Below are 20,860 nucleotides of genomic sequence, written 5' to 3' on the forward strand. Positions count from 1 at the left end.
TTCTTCTGCTTAAGCAGAATTGTTCTGAATGCTATTTAAAAGAGTCTCTTGGATGTTTATCATAGTGTTAAAAATGCCTTGTTTTATTAAATTTACAGAACTAACTTTTGCTAGAGAACCATAGTAGAATAAAAAGGCATTCCTTTGAGAAAAGATACATAAAAAGGAAAAAATAATAAATTAAATAAACTGCATACTTATCCCAGCAGTGATGTTCTTAAAGCTGCTGCCTAAAATATTCCTGCAAAATGAAAGGGAAACAGATACCAAATTTCTTCAATACTAAATTGTGTAGATGGCAGCAGTGTTTCATAGCATTTTTCATACAATGGTATTCCAGTTTAGATTTAATATGGTTTTATGAAAATACAAGTATGAACTTTTAGTTCTGATTAACAGAGTATTTTATTACTGGTTTTATTAATTTCATGGCATATGAATTGTAGACATGTTACTTATCCAATAACAGTTTCAAAAATAAATCAGCTAATTATACATATATAATTTACTGAAAGCACTTGAAGGATCTGATGTTTTTATGAAGAGCATTTAAGAATTACTTTAGCTATACAATGAAATGCTCACTGTGTTCCCATAGCAGATTACTTTTAAATGAAGTGTATACAAATAAAATATAATATTGTGAATTTGGGCAATTTGTTAAGCCCAGATATGTTTGGAAGATGTTGCTCTTTCTACGTTAGTCCTGATTTAAATGTCGTTAAATCCTATCACGTGTTGGGAATTATGCCGAAATCCAGGTATTCAATTAATTAGTTATTATAGACCACTAATTTACAGGGACACTTGTAGAAATCATAATGAATGTATGATTTCTTGTATGCTGTCAAATTAAAGCACTGTTTCCATTATGCAAGCACTTGATCTTGCAGATGATGGAACACCTCTCTACTGTATGTTTGTACTGACAATGGATTTTGCTCCTGTCCCATGCAATCGCAGGAAGAAGCAAAGTGGCTGTGGGTGTGTATGTGGCACAACCGATTCAGCTGGAGAGAGTAGCTTGTTTGTGAGCTTTCGTTTCTTGCGAGGGACTCTTCTGTTGTAATGACATGCTTAAATCCATTAGCATGTCTCTCACCATACAGACTGAGAAATACAATTAGCAACTTGTTTACAGCAGAACTGCAACTGCTGTGACTTAAGTGTTATTGATAGAGTGAATGAATTTGCAAGTTGTTTTCCAAAGATTAGTTTAATAAAGCTTTGATATGATGCTATAACTTTAGCCTTAATTAGTTCAATGTAAGGCTTGATATTATTTTTTCACTATCTAATTGCTTCACATAAAAATGACATGATATTTTGCCTACATTATTCCAGATAGTTAAGCCTACTCTTACCACTTTTAATCCTAGCTGTTCTATTAGCCTTGGAGACTGGAAGCTGCTTGATGCTAAACAGTGTTGAAGTTTCATTTATTTGGATGCTTGAGTCTGAAGGAAGGAATGATAATAACTTCCACAATTAAGCTAGAACAATTTTCTGCTAGAAAGTGAAGTCAAAAGGATGCAAGTGAGATGTAGTGCATACAGGAGAAGAAAAAGTAAAATTAATGCTGTCTAATAGCCCACTGCCAGTCATCTGGTTTTAAATTCTTTGCCAATGCTGATTGTCAGAACTCATGTATAAACAGGAGCTGATTTTATCTGGCTCATGCATTTTGTGAGTGTATTCTTGTCACCCTAGTAACTGGAGTAAGGTTGGCACTAGCATATGCACTTTCATCTGAAAAATGTAATTATTTGTATCTACAATGCCTAGGGAAGAAAGCTTAGAGACATAGCCTGTAACATAAGCCCAACTTTTCAAAGTTGGCCATGAAAAGAAAGAATCATCTTAAACTGCTCCCCAATGTTGAGAACATGGCTCTTTTCTGTGATAATCTGAAGTTATGATTTCTATAGTTTGGTCATAATTTTCAGTGTTGTGAGAAAGACAAAAAAGCCCCCAAGAGGACTTTGGGATACTTGGTTTGTGTTCTTAGATATGCAACCAATGGGCTGAGGCTCCATAGGAAAGCTAACTGCCCTGTCTCCATCTTCCCTCCAAAAGTAGGTATAACATTACCTTCTATAGAACTCCTTAGATGCTCTTCATGAAGAGCATTAAGTAAGAACTGGTACGTGTGTCTTTATCTTGTATGCAATATGTTATTCTGTGAGTATGAATAACTTAAAGTCAGAGGCAGGAAATACTACATTAGGCTGACAGGAGTGTAAGCTTGATTTCCAATATCTCCATGGCAAAGAAGGTATGTGTACCCTTTATTTTATTGTTCAGAGACAAATGGAGGCTTCACTTATGATTTGATCTCTGTATTGAAAGATCACATTAATTTTTGCATGCTGTCAAAGGTGAAGGCCTCCAGACTGCAGAATTTATGTACACCCAAATGCAATTTTCATTGTCCTCTGTATGTAGAATCTTATATTTAAGCCTGAAGCTGTACACTGCTGTACAGAATTTTTATCTCGTAGAAATTTGCACAGCTTGGATTATACTTCTTTCTTGCTCTTTCAAAGCCATTACATTTTTGTCAAAACAAGTTATATGTTCCTGATAACCGTCTCTTTACAAAGAATAGCCATTACTGCATGATGCTTGGAAACTTATTTTCCAGATATATTTAATCAGTATTTCATAGTTATTCCTTTACACTTGACATCTTTTGAGGGTTTAAAAAAATACACAAATCCTTTTATTTATCTATCAAGAAGAAACCTACTGAGTAAGTGTCTTTGCATTTTCTTGATGTTGTGCAAAATCTCTAATAAAAAGGTAATTAGTCACTTCAGTAACATTCAGTCCCAATTCTGCAAAATCTGTCATCAAAACTCTAGTCAGCAAATCTTTTTCTCTATTCTGCTTTTCCCCCTCTTTTCTATTGTGTACTGCTTCCAAATGTTGTACAGATGACTCATTGAAACATTTCAGCCTTGAATATTATAGTTTGTTTTCAATATCCACGATCTGATATTTTCCTCATTGCTGACTGACTGAAAATTTCACAGAAGAGACTATAATTTGAGTACAGCCTTGTGTTTATACTCCTGATAGTTTGTTTTTCTTTGAATCTCAAATGACCAAAATTTTGATTAAAAATGTTTCCATGTTTCTCTGGCCCTAGTCTAAGAGTCATGGGTTAACTTTTCTTGACAAAGCATAAAATCCAGGCAGGGACACAAAGAAGTGACTTCGCATCCTTAAAAAATACTCCTGCTTTTCAGCATACAGTGGGATTAGTAATTCCAGTTGATGATGATGACACAAATTATTAGAAGACTGTGAGCCTCTGTAGCTTTGTGCTGGTGGTTAAGGCTGGGAGGTGTATGTAGCAAATGTGGGCACAGGAGAGTTACTGGCCAAATGAATCTGCTGACATACTACCAAGCAAAAGCAGAAACATTCAGTTGATACAAGTACTGTTAGATTTTAAAGAAAAAACAAGCTAATACTCATCTGGGTTTAGGCTGTTCCTCTAACATGAGAAGAAAGAATGAAATTTTGAGCTCTGTGAGGACTTTGACTAAGTAATAGTGCTATTGGGATGAATGCCTTAGCCACTTTCCCAGGAGCCCTGGCATAATAGGTATGAGGATCTGTGAGCAGAACTGAGCAATAATGATGGTTAACAAGGACTATAGTTCGTTCAGCTTGGAGGTGCCAAAGTTGCCCTATACCCTGCTTCAAAACTGCTTCCATAAGAGATCAGTCATGGTCAAAGGAGACTCCCTTCTGAGGGGAACAGAGGGCCCTATATGCAGACAGGCAAGTCTGCTGGCTCCCTGGGGCCCAGGATATAGATGTGAATGGCCTTGAGATTATTATCCATGATAACAAGAACAGGTCTGAGGACAATAAAGAGAGACTTGAGGGCCTTGGGACAACTGGTTAAGGGACCAGGAGAACAACTAGTGCCCTCCTCTCTCCTTCCACGTGCAGTCGAGGATGGAGACAACAGGAAGAGCCAGCAGATCAATACCTGGCTTTGAGCCTGTTGTCACAGACAGAATTTTGGGGCTTTTTATCATGGGTCAGTTTATGCACACTAAGCCTGCAGGTAACAGGTGGGGTACCACTAGCTTAGGAGTTAGCATTGGAAAAAAAAGTTCATTGGAAGAGCTTTAAAAGATTTGAAGGGAGAAAAAGGATAAAACAAGGCTCACTAGAGGGGTGTGTGTGTGCAGCATGCCAAAGTTTGGGGAATGGTGTGCTAGCAAGGTCCTTGGGTTTGCTGTCTCAGTGGATGGAGATCCATGAGGCAGCAAAGGCACAAGGAACCATAGAACTGCAGGCCTGTCCTTGGAGCTGGGGAAGGTCATGGGGCAGATAATTTTGAATGACATCATGCAGTGCATACATAGCAAACAGGTGATCAGGCCCAGCTAGCATGTGTTTATGAAAGGCAGGTCCTGCTTGATCATCTTCTGTGACAGGGTGACTCACTTAGTGGATGAGGGAAAGGCTGTGGATGTTGTCTAACTTGACATTAGTAAAAGCTATTGACACATTTCCCACAGCATTCTCCTGCAGAAACTGGCTGCTCATGGCTTGGCTATAAATACACATCGTTGTGGTGCTTAGGGAAATGGCTTGTTGGAGTTGCCAGTTTGACTTGATGACCTTAAAGGCCTTCCCTAAATTATTCTATTAGTCTATGATTCTCTGATTCTTTTATAACAAAAGAGGTATTATGGTTTTCAAAAGCATTTAGGAAGAAGATGCTGAAAAATAATTGTGGCATGGACAATTAAAATTTGCTTCATACTTGCATGATAACTGACAAGGGTCTATCTAGTAGATGTAGGACAGCATGTTAGACAAAATGCATTAAGATTTGCATTGCTGAACAGCACTTCAGATATCATTTTGTATAATAATATTTCTAGATACTGCCTGGTGAATCCTTATAACTTATTAAATTTGGCAAAAAGGAGATTTGAGGACATTGTGGACATTGATAATCCCAGGAGTAAAACATCAGAAAAACTATGTTGATCTTAATTAACAATTTACTGTTGGTCATTACCAACCAACATAATGGATTTGATCTTCCTATGGCTTATAATAGGCCCATGCTTTCTTAAGGCTCCTCTTTCCTCAGAAAAAAAAAACTGAAAACATTAGGAATTCTATGAAACAAGTCTCTGATTGAAACTCAGGTTTGCTCAAGCCCTTCTATTAATTAATCCATTAATTTTCCTCACAGGTGTAAAAATTGCTGACCCTTGTGCTGATTTTTTTTTTATTTAGGCTAAGGTCTGTTATCTTGATTTTTGCTTCCGAGTGAATATTTGTTCTCAGCACATTCACATTTCTAAATGGCTCATCAGAGAGTCACTTTTGTTTTCTCGTAATGAAGGCTAAAGACAGAATGGCAACCCTGTTTTGTAGTACTTCTGAAGCCAGGTCATAAAAGATAAAGTATCTGAGAAGTCTTTTCTGTTTTAATAATGATCCACAGGTTTTTCAAGATATTAAGTTGGATGGGTATCTTTATTGTATTGGAATTTTGTAATGAAAAAAAGTTTAAACAAACACCACTGAAGGTGATCTAAAGCCAGAGGTATAATTTGCACCAGCTTGCCTGGGGCCACTGAAGTGGCTTTTGTCTGCCTGGCACAGGTCTTATCTTGCCTTGGTAGGAGGAATAGTTGTGTTTGATAATGCATCTAGTTGTTAGTAAAGTAAGTATCCAGAACAGTAATGTAACATTGGCTGGTGTTGATTTGGGCTTCTCTTGCTCTCCTCTGTTTTCTTGTTGGGAGAACTTCTTTTCCCTTTTGGGTTGGTACTTTTGGGCATCTTTGCTGATTTTACTTTCAACTCAAAAGTGAAAAGCAGTCTGAGTTAAGGTGAGGCAACTGTGTGTAGTCAAAGGTAGGCATTGACTTTGTTAGGCAGCTGACCACCAAGACTGTAGGTGGTGAGGAGCTGACAGCAAGGATTGCAGAGGAAGGATTACAGCACACACCCTTGTATCCCCTGGGCCTGATCAGGATATGGGGTGCTGCAAGAGCAATACAACTTCTGTAATGTTGTTTGAGAAGTACTATATAGTCTATTAATTAGATTACTGAGAATAAATTGTTATTAGACAAGGTTTCACCATGAAATAATAGTTTTATTTCATCCTATTCATGTGAAGATGAAAACATTTCTGCAATGAAAATGGTTGTGAAGCAAACAAACACATTTCAGAATATATTTTACAAACTTATTTGTTTGCTTTATTTATTTTTAGTTATTTGTTGCAGTGTTTTCCTCTTCAGGAGGATGACAATCTAAATGCACTTTTGTATCACAAGGCTGGCATTACCTGTGAAATTCTACCCACCCTCCCTGCTTCTGTTGTCAAAGTACTTTCTGCTGACCCTCCACTCGCTTTACCTGGAAATGTGTGCAAAAAACCAACAGCTTAGTGAATCTTGCTGTTTCTTGGTCAATCTGTAAAACATGAGCTTTGTTTCCAGTCCTAGAATGGATTTTCATTTTTGTTCCCCAGCAATGATTAGGCAATGGGAAATCACAGGACAATACAAGTCTTCAGTCCAGCTGTTAGTTCTGCCCTTAATCATGAAATCTTATGAATTAACTCTTTTGTTGTGCCTCAATTAGTGCAAGCTTTTCAGCTTGTCTGGCAGTTTGTTAGAACTCTCTGAAGATACAATAGTCAGCTTCATAGAGTTCTAACAAACTGCTTACCTGACTCACTCATTCTTCTGTGATAAGACAAATATACCACCATGGTATAAGTTAAAGAGGGAAAGATGGTGTTGGCACCCATGTTCAATTAGCTTCACTGGGATCTTTTTTGAAGACTGTCATGGTTACAAATCCCCATTATTGGAAATTTGGCAATGGACTATGTGCCTTGTGCAGATCACTTGTAGCCAGGATCTTCCTACTATCAGAGATCATGACTGTGAACTCAGGAACTATTTTTAAGGAGATGCAGCCAGTTCCAGTTGAAGTAAGTTGCTCAGCCTTTTCCAGGTGAGGACAGGCACCATTCTCAGCACCCCAATTAGCAGTTGACAGTGTAGAAAACTGGTGCTTTCTGGCACAGGAGGGATCATCTGCTGCTCTGTGAGCCTTCATGCAGATCTCCCATATCATTCCAAAATTTTTCAGCTGCTATGAATTCTCAGAAATGCAGTTCAAACCCAGCCCCCACCAGCATTATTTCATGAATGCAGAAAGAGTATGGCACTTAAACATGGCACAATATTAAAATTAAATTTCTTTCATGCAAATCTGTCCTTCTCATCTTCCTTATTTATTGATGTAGTTATCATCAGGGTTTGTGCTGCTGACAAAACTCCCTATGAGAGCTCCTTACATGACCTACTACAAAACAACTGACTTAGAAATACAGTTCTGAAATCATATCTACATATTTGTGATGAATAAGATTACCACTGTATCTAAGTCCTTTTGTCAGTTATTCTATAGAGAAGCATTTTGAAATAGCTAAATAGGATTTAGAATAGCAGAAGAATTGAGATACTCTGAACTTTCTTTTAAATTTCATAATTATTTATATTTGGCTTCTTCTACAATGGAATGGTTCTTAAAGTTTGAGGGTAAAAGGCCCAGAGACATTATTACTTGGTCTTTAAAATACTCTTGTTTGTGCAGGAACAGACATGCTGATCATTTAAAAGCAACACTTAAGTATGCTACAGTCCAGGGGAATTTGGTATGTTGTCAGATCTTAGGAAAATAAAATACATAAATATACCTAAATATTTTTCATTAAACAGAGTTTTCTCAGTAAAAGAATTTCCTTTCAGGTTTAACCAGGTACAGTAGTTAGGAAAGTAGCATGTTTAACATAGCCATCCTATAGTTTTATTTTCTTATTTTTAAATTTTTTTAAAATAATTATTTTCAACTCATGCCAATCTAGTTCTAATGAATGTGTCTTAAATTTGGCTAGCTGATAGGAGGATACATCCTTACTGGCTTTGGAACAGAACTGTGGAAAAATAAACACCTGAATAGCAGGTACTTGCAGAGCAGCAGCTTCCAAACCAGTGCAACTGTGCAGAAACACATGCTGTTTTGTGTGCAGTTCAGCAGATTCCTAAAAATACAGGGTTTGGACCTGCTGTTAATCTCTGTTAATAATGCTGTAAAAATCTGCCTAAATATTTAGAGTGATATGTCCTGTATGTGAAGTTAAAGTGGTTTTATAATAATATGCACTTTGTGATCATCTGGGCAATGCTTTAGAAGAAAATTATCAAAAATGATCCATCAGCCTGTTTATTAAATAATTGCTAGTTAATGTGGAGTAGTTCATTGGAGTTATTCTGGCAATGCTTGTGTGTTCAGAAAGGGTAAATGGAAGCTGCTGAATTCTTGAAGGTTGAAGTGCAACATGTGACAAATATTGTCTTTGTCCTCCCACAACTATTTAATTATGAACAGTAAGTATTGGAAAGGAGGATAAAGCTTCTTCCCTATTCTGTTAACATCCCACTTCTTAGTATATGAAAAGAGAGAAGTGTAGGCAACAGAAATGAATGCTTCATTATGTGTCTTGAGGGGAAATGACACTGTGGGCTTGTAATTCTGTTCCCAAGATTGAGTCCTTAGCTATAGCTATAGGCTGTATTTCCACTGTTACCAGTACTGGAAAGAAGAGAAGGTAAAGAAAAGAAGAAAATGCCTCTTAAGGAGCTGGCAGATAGGTTTGTGGGGTTTTTTTTCCTTTCCAGATATGGGGTGTTTCTTTATTTGTGCAAGTATAGTTGGAAGGTAAGGAAGTGAAAAATCCAACAGAGCAAATGACATCTTCCTTGGGAGTAAGATAGTACTTTCATTGGATTTTGGGGGAAAAACTAAAGAATTAGGACATCAGCCAACATGCAAACAGACCCAAACCTACTGTGCCAACTGTCTCTGTATTTTTCTTATAATTCTAGAGTGTCTGAGTAGGATGAGAAGAAATATTCAAAGATCCAAAATACTTTTTTGTATTCCAAATATTCCAATAAGCATTCCAAATGGTGTTTGATGAAGAAATAGCAATAAATTTCAACATCCATTGCATGTGTATCCTTTCAATGTAGAGATATGTCACTTGAAACCTTACCTGATAGACTAAGGCAGAATTCTGGGTATTAATATCCTAAAATTTTGAAGTGAGAGCAGCTCACATGGGTCTAATTGAAAATGTAAAACCCTGTGGGTTTTTTTTCCTCTGCTTTCATTTATGCTTCTCAAAGAAATATTTCTGAAGATCTTAATGTTATCATGAAACAGAACACTGATATGAAGTTAATTTGATATACTAGTGAATTGTCTTTCCAGGATTTCAGAACTGAAATGCATGACATATAGTTCCCAAATCTCATTTTCATGCCTAATTAGGTATCTTGATTTTTCAAAGTTCCTACACTTGTAACATCTTGCTTCAAATCTTGGCAGGAGCATCTTTACAAAAGGTAGATGAATCACCCTTCTTAAAAACTTGGCTACCACAAATTAATTACTTGGTTAAAAATACCCAAACCAAAACACAACCTTAATCAAAAAACCTTAAAGCAGCAAAAAACTGAAGTTTTGAGTCTGTAACCAACAGGTTTTGAAGCTTAAAATACAGAAGCATATGGCAAATAGTAATTTTGAAAGAAAATATTGTTTCCTATGTAAGTAAAAAGTTTGAGCAGAACTCTTATAACATAGAAATATCTTAAAACTATGATGAGATGCCATTGAACTGAGAACCTAATCTTAAGTAGCTAAAATGTTAAGTAGAGCTGCTATAAATGTAGTAGGTGGGATTCTAATTGGTCTCTCTCTTATGCAGTAATGAAGAGGTGATGTAATCTTCTGATACCTCTACCTAATCAGGAGTTTGAAAAAAGAGAAGTCAGTAAATACAAAAAAAAAGTGGATATAGGGATTTACTTTAGCTCTTAATGATTTGCATGCAATCTATATTGATTAATGAGGTATAAATCCCCATGGGCAAATAGATACAATGGCTGCCCTTGCCCTGTTTTAATTTGGAGATTGTTGGTCTGAGGAATTTTCTGCATCTGGATTAGAAGAACTCTAAAATGATAGAGACTTTCAAATTGGTAGAAAGTTTTGCAAGAGAACATAATCAGAAAACTTGAGATCCTCCAGCACAAGTTTAATAAAGCCACAGTGACTCTTTTTATCTGGGCCTAAACAAAAGAGAGCTCAAAGCCATTTGTTTCGAGTGAGCACTTAAAAACTGTACATATTGCTTCTTCGGAGACTAATTTAGCTACTCCGTTTCATAGAATTCCTTGTCTTTGTTTACTTATGTAACACGTACATCTAGAATACCTGAATAAATAACTTGCAAGCTCCCCTTGATTACCATGACAACTATTTTGGGAGTCAAACTTACAGGATCAGTAGTTCTGGCAACACCAAGCAAAATGACAGAATAATTACTGAAGAAAGATGTCTGATTATAAAAATTTTGAACACCACTCATTTGTTTTTTGACCATGACTTTAAAAGCATATCAGACCTATAGTACATCTGTTTCCTGACTCTGAGATTGGCCAATAGTAAGTGCTTAGAAAAGAGTGCAAAAGTAGGCCAAGAATATAGCAGGCTTTTTTTTTTGTCAGATTCTTTGATTTTTTTTCCCATATATTTTTCTGCTGTTTTATTGAAATGCAACAATTATATTCTCACTTAAAGAGAATTTGGGGCTGAGGAACAGAGGAAGCTTTGGGAGGCTGACATGGAGGACTAGGAAGAGACTCATAGGGGTTCTGAGGGTCTGCTAGAAGAGCATGAGGGCATCTGTGAAGCTCAGATGTAATGCTGAGATGTTAAACTGGCCAGTGGGTCATGGTGGATGGCCAGAGATTGCTGGTGAAGATTCTTGGTAAGGAAGGTGAGCTGGGAGTGCTCAGAGGGTCTTCAAAGACTGAGGAATAGTTTCCCTTGTCTTGCTCTCAGGCAGGCCTGTTCCTCTCCAGTGCCCTTCATAAAAAACTACTACACCTGCACTTGCATAACCACAGGAGAATGCTTGTGTCTCCCAGCAGCAGCTTTTGTGTCTCTTGGGTGACTGCTGAGTGAGGGAGCAGCCTTCCAGATGGAAACTGTCCATAAGACTTCTGTAAGGAGCCCAGGCAGATGTTTTTCTGATGCTGCCAGGAGGGGCTGGGGTAGGGGCTCTTGCTGATGTGGGAGGCTGCTTCCCAAAACGGTAGCTAGTTCTGACTGCAACTTGTGAACACTGCTCCAGAAAGTGCTGAAGGATAGAGACCAGTTGGGCTGTACATGGCACTTAACAGCTAATCCCTATTTCCTTGGCACAGGTGAAGAGCTGGTCATCTGTGTTTGGCTTACCTTTACTCAGTGCACCATTCATTTTCTCTGGGAACATAGGTATTTTTATCTGGTCTGAATTAGCAAATAGTAGCAGCAGAGTAAAAGTGATTACCTTGACAAATCTTTATTTGCAACAGAAACAAAAGGAACAAAAAGAAAACTTAAAGTAAAAAGATAATTTGAACTGCTGTATGTTTTGATCATAAGCATGTTGTCCAAAATAAGGCAGAAGTCAAAGGAGATTAAAATATTTTGCTATATATATGTAGTTTTTAATATATTTTTGTCTGTGCATTAGTTGGTGTACAATACCAGCTTAATAAGAGACCCAATAGATAGTGATAGATTTTAAACCAAGTGTATGACCTTACTGAGATCTAAATAGCTGAGTAAGAAGTAAAAATGTTGGGATATACTGGCAGAATGGGTTAAGGGTCTCCATTTGCTGCAATTATTTATCTGAAACAAAAGTGGAACTGAGGATAAAAGTATCCTATCTGCCAGGTTCCATGGCAGGCACAATCTGTGATGCTTACAAAAGATAATGAGCTGTTTTTTGCAATCTGGATCACGTGTGACCAATGCCTGCACATTGTTCCTGTGCTGTTACACTGCATTGGAAAGCTGTGAAAGTGGGTATCACTAACAAAAATCATGTATTGATTAAAAGAAAATACAAATCTTTCAGCCTAATATCTGCTTACCTTGTAGTGGTAGCCAGTGGATCTACTTGTGTAATATACCAATTTATTGGTACACTAGCAGCATGTAGGAGCTCCAGCAGAGACCATGCAATAGCAAGGAAGTTTACTCGCACAGCATTTTTGAAACACATGGGAAATACTGAATTTGGGTGAAAATTTGTTCTTTGTGCTGCTAGTTTCCTTGTATGGACTGAAGTAACCAACCTGAGGCCTCATTAAGCCCTGCTCACCCAATTATTTGGCATTATCTAACTTCCATATTTCACTGGTTACTTCATGGTCTATAAAATGATGACATTGACATTTTCTGCAGATGTTACATGTTGTGTTTTTTACTTCTACAACCCCAGTTTATTATCGGTGTATACAGCTTCTCAGTTGCTGCAGTTCTACTCTGTTACTCTGAGAGCTGCACAGGTATATAATAACCTGTAACCAGGGAAGTCTTGTTTAGCTTAGGCTTATGAAAGTTGTACTCCACTTTTGCTTTCTTGTTGTTAAATATTTGTACTGTGTTTCAGTTGCTTCTGGTTCATTTAGCCTCGCTAGCCCATATGCTGCTGCAATGTCCACTCATGTATGAATTCCCCAGGAGCTGGAAGGGAGGATGTTAGTGGTGCAACCTCAACTGGTTTTGTAGAAAGGGGGATTCACCTTTGCAGGAATCCTCTATGGGCCAGGTATGATTAGCTGACTATGCCATTTGGAAAAATGAACTAAACCAAAGACAGCTGGCAAGTAATGCTCTTGTTCCTTGGTTAGGAATGTTGATTATAACTGCTTGGTGGCAATAGAAATGACTAATTAATGGGGTGGGGAGCATGAGAGGGGGAAGGAAACAACAAATTTTACAAGGATTCATAGATATAATTTGTAACATTGAAAAGCAATATGCTTTCCTTTGTGTGTGTGTGGTGGGAGGGGCAAACAAAATCTCTCAAATTTAGCTCCCAAATACGTTTTCTCTTTGGAAAGTCTAGAAAGAAGTATTCCCGATATCTGTAGAATTGTGACAGTGTGATTGAAATGCTTTATCTACCCCAAAATAAGTAAAAATGTTCCGCAACTATATTTTGTTGTCATTGTTTTGACTTCACAGGCATCTTTTATGGCCTGATTCTGTGACAGAAGTGAGAGCTTATAGCATTAAACATCTGACCTAAATACTATTGAAGTTAAACTCCCTGTTCTTCTGGTCTTCTCCTCAGTAACCAGAGAAGATCTTGTGGTCAAGTCCTTGTAGCCCTTGAACTGATCCAGACCTATTATATGCTCCCCAAAATCATCTTTAATTTTTACTGAATTCTGTTTCCTGACATTGCCCTTCATTTGCTCTGTTTGTTCAAAATCTAATTTAGTCTGTTTAAGCAATAACAATTGAGGCTCTGGGCAATTTCAGGGGATTAATGACTGATGGAGAAAGTTGATGGCCTGAGGCAATGGCTCAGGGCTATTAACTTCATCTACAGAAAATGTATCAGGAAGTGGTTTAGACTGAAGTTGTTGCTTGGCAGTGCTTGAATTGAGGGAGGGTGGCTCTATAGCAAAAACAATTGCCTATAAAGTCAGAATGGGTTTATTAAAATATACTATTACAACTTTGGTTTATAGCAGCTCTAAAAGACCTGAACTAAAATGGAAATAAGACAGAAAAGTGGAAAAACTTGTTGTTCAGTGTGCTGTGTAAAAACAAGGTAATGGACAGCTCCTCTCAAGAAGCTTTTGTGACCTTGTTGAGAAAATAAGAATGTATTGTAGATCTTCATAAGGCAGATGATTCCAGTTTCTTCTATAATTTTAAATATTGTTCTATTCAAAAATATTCCAAAATGGATCTCTAAAACAGAATTGTTTTACAGAAGTATGATATCAATGACCTTTTCAAATTGTTTCCAGGTTCTGAAATATTAGTAGGGAGATATTTGAATGCATGAGAATTGGACACATTATGTGTTTATGTAGATCTAATGTATGTGTCATAGGCACTGATTTTTTTTCCTGTAAAACTAAAGTAAGATTGTGTCCTTACTCCTGTTTACAGATGGCAGTCAGATTGTTTGAATAACCTGCCAGAGGTGAAAGAAGTTACCTGCAGAGCATGCAGAATACTCACCCTTGGCGCTTTGCAAATCTTGGCTGGATAATACCCTGAGCAACCTGCTCTATCTTCAGAAGTGACTCTGCTTTGAACAGGGGCTTGAGTGAAATGATTTCCAAAAGTATCTTCCAACCTGCATTGTTCCATGATTCTTTGCTTCTATGTATATGTGACAAAGCCAAGATGGGAAATTTATTCCTGTTGGTCCAACAGGACTTTTAACAAAATTCTATATAAATATCATAATAACCTTCCTTAAATCTGACTTCCACTGGGATATGGGCTTATATAGTTTTGAGCACATTTTGAAATTCTTCCCTTAGGTGCTTTGCTTTTTTTATAAGCTAAGGAAATGCATGCAAAACTGAAGCTAGTGCTTATGCTGATGTTTTTGCTTCTGCTGGTTTTCATAGTTAATCTCAATTACTACAATTACAATTGTTAATGGCATCTTAGTTTATTTTCAAAATTTGCCTTCACTGCAGATTCTCTTTTGGGACAAATTCCTGTATTTGATAGTTGGTCATGGCAAAAATGTTAAATGGCTTTTCCCAAGTAAATGTTCAAAAGTGCATTTGGAAATATTTGTATGTGCAAGCAGTGAGTTTGCAGCGTAGCACAGCTCCTCAGGAGAGCGCCATTTCAAGGGTGCTGCCATGAGTTGGCCTCTGTGTAAAGCATGAACTATTTACTTCCAGCTTTACAGTGTTCCTTTTCTATTCTTATGTTTCATATTGTCATTTCCCTCATGATATATCTTTATTATTCTGGGTTTTCTGTCAGAGAAGCCTGTTACTTTTGATCTGGGATAGATGTTACAGCTAAGAATTATTTTCAAAAAGTGGACCCAAGGATTTGATTAAAACTTGAATTGAGCCTGTACATTTTGCTTTGATTTTCATTTTTTGTTCTTCACTTCTGTTTTTGACTATATTTGAAAAGAGACAAAAAATATTAGGAATAGGTATCACATATGAAAGAGCCCTAAATAGCTATACCAAGTAATTTTATGCCTAGGTTTTTAACTAGTATTGCATCCAGAAAACTTGAGTGAATACAGGCCAGTAACCTGTTTACTGCTTGTCCAAATCAAAGCCTCAGCTGACAGTTTTGCCAGGTGTTCAAGAAATACAAAAGTGACAGTTATTATGCATCTTTCCTCTCTTGCTAATATGTACTTAAATAAATGAAGAAATGTATTACATCAGTATTTTGAGTTTTTTACTCTTCCAATTTGCAGCTTTTCTGAATTTTCATTCTTTCAGACTTCGAAATGCATTATCAAAATATTTAGTGTAATTTTCCTTTACCTTATTGAATATGAAACAACTAATATTAAACATCAAGCTATAAAAATATTTCTCTTCTGACAGCACAAACTTAATTGAAAGAATTATGGATGTTTTTTCCCATGTTATTTTGAGAGTTTTAAAACTCCTTAATGATATATGTAAACAGCAAGCAATAGAGTGCTGGTCCACACATCATATGGGTATTTTTTAGAACTAAATCATTGCATGAGTTGAAGAGGATACAGAAATCTCTGAGAAGTGATATGAAGTTAGTAGATTAATCTTTGTTTCTGACCCAAAAATGCTTTGAGGGTCCTGTTAAAGTAGGGAAGCTCTTACTAGTTTTTTAGTGTATCTTCAATATTTAGCAGCTGAGCCTGATCCTGAAAGATTATGCAGTGGAGGATGAGGGGCATTCAGTGACTGTGGTCTCTTTCATTCCTTTGTTGGCTTCAGCTGTAGCAATGTGTGTCACACCAAGCTGTAAGATATATTTCTATATGGGATTTACTGAAGAACTGACAAATTGCATACATTTGTAGATTAGAACACTATGTTGAGTCCTCTCTCCAAACACCATCTGCATGTATTTTAGTGTCAGTGTGGAACACAGAGAAAGCTGATAATATTTAACTAAACTTTACTATAATCAACAAATGGAGATTTTACAGAACCACTGCCTTTTTGTCTGATACACCTGATTATTCTGCTTTCCTTTCTGATGTTCTTTATCATAAATCTTCTGGAGTCTTAATTTATTTTCTTATCAACTTGGTAAGTTCAGGTTTAATTCTACAGGTCCTTCTGTAAGCCCTGGCTCTTCTAGGGTGTGAAATGGTACCTGTGTTTTGCAGAGATCGTACTTGGTTTCATTGTGCAGATCTTGAATGAAGGTACATGTATTTCTCTTGAGAGACATTGTTTTCTAGTTTCACTGCTTTTCCGACTAGTCTCATGAGAGTCTCTGGCTATGTTGTCATTGTATCTGCATAACAGCACATCATAATGAGTTTTGACTGTATTGCTTGAAAAGTTTCTTTTTCTGGTTTCATTTATGCCAGATGATGGCAGTAAAGGACCTTTGCTCTTTCAGCGTTTGCTATGAAGTAGAGAACACATTCAGACTCCTAGCCTGCCGCCAAGGGAGAGGACTCACTTCTTTCATTCCTGTTGCTTCTTTGCAGGTTGTTATGACATCCATTGTAAGATGGAAAAAGCAGCATGGCTTGGATTGTAGGCTGCCTGGGTTTTTTTGTTCTTCTTAAGAAATACTAAAAGCCATTATCTGTTTTTCACTTTCCTTTCTCTGTATTGGCCTTCTCATACTGTATATTCTAGTATAACTTTTCAATGTATTCCATACAGTACAAGCTATAGTGTTTGGTTTTGGGCTGAAGGTATTTAAATCTGCCTCTAGAAGTTTAGCATAGATTGCATGTATAGGGACAGAGTGTGTCCCAGTGAAGCTGTTTATCTGGGATTTGTCACTCAGGCAGATGGTAACATAGTGATGTTGTGTCAAAAAATATTTTTGAAATGAAAAGCCTTACAGTGAGTCTGGAGTGTACCTGCTGGAAATAGAATGAGTCAGCCATAAAACAACTGTTTTATTGATGGACTAAATGAAGGGAGGGGGTAAAAAGGCCAGACCAGAAAACACAAATAAATTCAGGTTGCCCTTGAAACTTCCTTTCATAAGCTTGTATTTAGTAAGCATAGGACAGGATAGAAAAGTGACTAGCTTACCACTTCTCAAACAAGCCATAGCAATGACTGTTAATAAAGAATGTATTTTACCAGTAGTTTTGATTAGTGCTCTCGTGCCGTCAATGAGGGGAGTGAGCTAAATGCTTCTTATGCAGCAAAAAACCCATCTCAAACTGGGTGTAGTGTAAAATGATCAGTGCTGTGATGAGAACAGTCTCATGTTTTAATACAGATGGAGAATTAATTGTTGGAATTCACCTAAGTGCACTCTGGTCACAACAGAGTTAGGCTACTCTTGTTCATGTTTTTATTCTGAAAAGACATTTCATAAAGTTTCTGTGCAGCCACCAGACATTGGACTAATCAGTTAAGGTCTCTCCTTTTGCATATTCAACTGATGTTATTATCTATGCTTATAGTAGAAGGTCATTTGGAAAGCTTCTATCTTCTTCTGCTTGTGTTTGGTTGTGTTAGATCTGATTCAACTTTTACTACTCCAGTTTTTCAGGTTCTATTTTTCACCAGCATATTCCTTTGTATCCTTGTCCACTCTGTGCCACTAGTCAAACTCTTCAGCACATATCTATTCCTCCAGCCAATGCCATGAGTGGAAATATTTAATAAGACTGTTCCCTAAACCAGCCTACTAGGAACTCCAGTAGGTCTTTTTCTAGGCTGAAAATCTGCATTTTGACCTGGTTGATTGATGTGACTGGTGTAGCCACCTTGACCTTGTGCAGTGAAAATGCTTAATATACATGTCACAGAACTTCAAAAGAATTATTGAAAAAAATCAAAATCTGTTCTTTAACAAGAGATTATTTACTGATGCACACTGTCATGGAGCAGCAGGGGCTGTCTGCTCCCTAGGGGGTGGGAAGCTGAATGGGGTAGTGTGGCCAGCTGAGGACCTGGATCAAGCAAGCAGGGCAGACTAGAGCTTGAAGACAAGCTTAAGCAATAGCTGAGACTTCTGCTGGGTTTGTAGTGATAAGGCAGACAGGAGATCAGGCTGGGAAGTCAGTCCACAGGTCAGGGTCAGGACTCATAGTATGGTAGAGCTGGGAGCTGGTACTGCTCTATGATTGCCACCCAGGGCTGAGATGAAGTAGACTCTGTAGCTGACCCCAGAAAAAAAAATTGGCCAGGGCCATTAAGACATCTAAGTGTCAGGTCTCTGGTGTACATCTACTTCCTGAGGTTGGAGTTGATGATCCTGAAAATATTTTCCAGCCTTACTGATTCTATGATTTCATAATTCTAATTGAAGCTGTGAAAAGAAACATTTTCATAATATGAATTTCTGTGAAGTTTCTTAGATAAAGCACCTATAAATGTATTTGGGGTTTGGGTGTACTTGAGTGTTTGGGGCTGCAACTTCCTATGGCATGAAGTATTTCTTCCTGGTACAGTCTTTTAATCCCTGTAATTTACCAGAGTGGGCCAAAGGGAGAAATAAGGAATTACAAACTGATTTCTTGTTCTGTTTACATTAAAGGTTGAAGGGATCTGTTTATATCTGGTTTTTAATTTGTATTATAAGATTTCCTCAGTAGCTAAAGGCCCAGGCTGTGTGTATGTACACTTACACAAATAAGTTAGACATGCCCAGGAACGTTTCTGAGTACTGATACCAAGTAATTGACATGGAGTAGCCTGCACTGCTACTTTTAAACTTAGAAACATGAGGCTACCAGCCACTAGGAAACTGCAGATTTTATAGTGGTCTCCATCCTGTGCTACTGTCTGAACTCTGTGCAGGCCAGGAATAATTTTAAATATTTCTGGTAAGTGCTAGGACTGCCTTTAACAGTTTAGAAGGTGAGTGGTTTGGGCTGCTTTATTTTACAGGCACATACAGGCACCTTTCAGCTTTTGATGTAAACATATGAAGCAAATCAGCTAGGCAGGAAACTCATGAGTGCTTGGAATGTCAGCTAAAAACTTGGGAAAATATTTGGTTTCTTCACTTGAAATTTTTAAAGCATACAGTTCTGATATGGGTGCAGTGATAAAAGGTGATGTGAAAAGGATGCTGTACTGCTGATACGGCAATTTCATCTACAGACAGACTCTTCTCCAGTTTGTTGTTGCAAAAATGCCCATTAAATAACTACTGTCTTTGCTTTTTCATCATTGCTTAAAGTCTTCTGATGTTGAAAAACTGTGTATAGAGTTGCATAGATTATCGATTTGGCAGACTGGTGTAGACCTTCAATTACAGTGTCATGGTTTGACATGGAAGTGAATTTTTTTCAGGAAGTTGGGTCAAACCAATCAGTGGTCAGGTTTGGATATAGGTACCTGGAGTGACCACTGAAGGTATGGACATGCCTCTGAGAACACAGAGGGTTAAAAGCAAGAAGTCCCAGGAGTTTAATCTCTTTGGTTCCGGTCAGGGTGCAGTGTAGACCTCCCCTGCTTGGCCACAGGCTGGGTGGGGGAGGGGAAGCCATGTGGCCTGGTCGAGGTGAGCCGAGGGTGCTGAAGGACTGGAACCGAGCCAGCTCCTGCGGATGGAAGGGTTGTGAGAAACGGAGATGCCTTTGTCATTCCCCCCCACAGAGGGAAGAGGCAGAGAGTCCAGATGGCACCTGTAGCTTTGCCGGCGCAGAGGAGAATAAGTGGGGGGTGAGGGGGAAGTGCTCAGCCTTGGCCTTGGGAATTGGCTTCTGGGCAGAGATTTCAGCTGTCCAGGGAGTCTGAACTTTTAACCCTTTCCTGGGAAATGAAGGCTTTGTAAAGTATTACTCCTCCTACTGCATTTAGGGGGATGCGTTGGCGGGCCAAGAGACCTGTTGCAGTGACTACCAACAGAGGAATGGAGAGAACAGAGGAAAGCTGAAGAGGGTGTGGAGAGGCCCTCTGTCTTCAGAGAAGAAGAAGGGAAGAAGAAGATCTCTGTTCTTGGACCCTCGGCCCCAGGGGGAAATAGGGGGGACTGTAGTCCCAAAAAGGAGAAGCTGTTGGACCCTCGGCCCCAGGGGGAAATGGGGGGGACTGTAGTCCCAAAAAGGAGAAGCTGTTGGACCCTCGGCCCCAGGGAGAAATGGGGGGGACTGTAGTCCTGAGATGAGAAACTGAACTGTTGTTTTTCTTGGGTCCTTGGCAAAGCATCCTTAAAGGAGCCCTATGGGCAGTCTGTCCATGCACGGTGGTGAGAGCACTGTGACATGGAAAGGAGAGTGTCACCATGGCAGATTTTCTCCAGGCGGTTGCCATGTGTGACATGGAAACACAAGGGTGGCAGCTGTGTTTCCTGGGGGGTCTGTGGCACAGGAGAGACTCCTGTCTCCCTTGGTGGACTGAGTATTGATTATCTGAAGGGTGGCAACTTGATCAGGATCCTGGGTGGTGTCTCACTGTGGGTTTGTTTGGAAATTAGGTGGGAGGAGGAAGAGTGTTTTGGAAGGTCTTCATCCGGGATTTAGTGTTTGTGTTTTATAGTGGTAGTAGTTTAATAAAGTTTTTTCTCTTTGTTATTAAGCTTGGGCCTGCTCTGCTCTGTTCCTGATCACATCTCTCAGCAATTAGTTTGGGAAAGTGCATTTTCATGGGGGCGCTGGCATTGCGCCAGTGTCAAACCATGACATACAGATATCAGCATAAAGCTGGTGATCGTTTTCCATTCAGCCAGTAATAATATAGGAAGAAAAGTCAAATACTGTACTTCGGAATTGTTTGCTTTGAGGTCAGTG

General features: G+C 38.3%; 1 long non-coding RNA gene across 1 annotated transcript in view; it reads left to right on the forward strand.

Annotated features, from left to right (window-relative positions):
• The first annotated feature begins 1,324 nt into the window (after positions 1 to 1,324).
• LOC137472229 (uncharacterized) overlaps positions 1,325 to 20,860 on the forward strand; it is a 39,182-nt gene continuing 19,646 nt past the window's right edge. The window contains exon 1 of the long non-coding RNA XR_010998079.1: positions 1,325 to 20,853. This is a non-coding gene — a long non-coding RNA (uncharacterized lncRNA). The remainder of the gene's footprint in view (positions 20,854 to 20,860) is intronic.

The sequence above is a fragment of the Anomalospiza imberbis genome, chromosome 4, assembly GCF_031753505.1.
Source record: "Anomalospiza imberbis isolate Cuckoo-Finch-1a 21T00152 chromosome 4, ASM3175350v1, whole genome shotgun sequence".
NCBI classification, from domain to species: Eukaryota; Metazoa; Chordata; class Aves; order Passeriformes; family Viduidae; genus Anomalospiza; species Anomalospiza imberbis.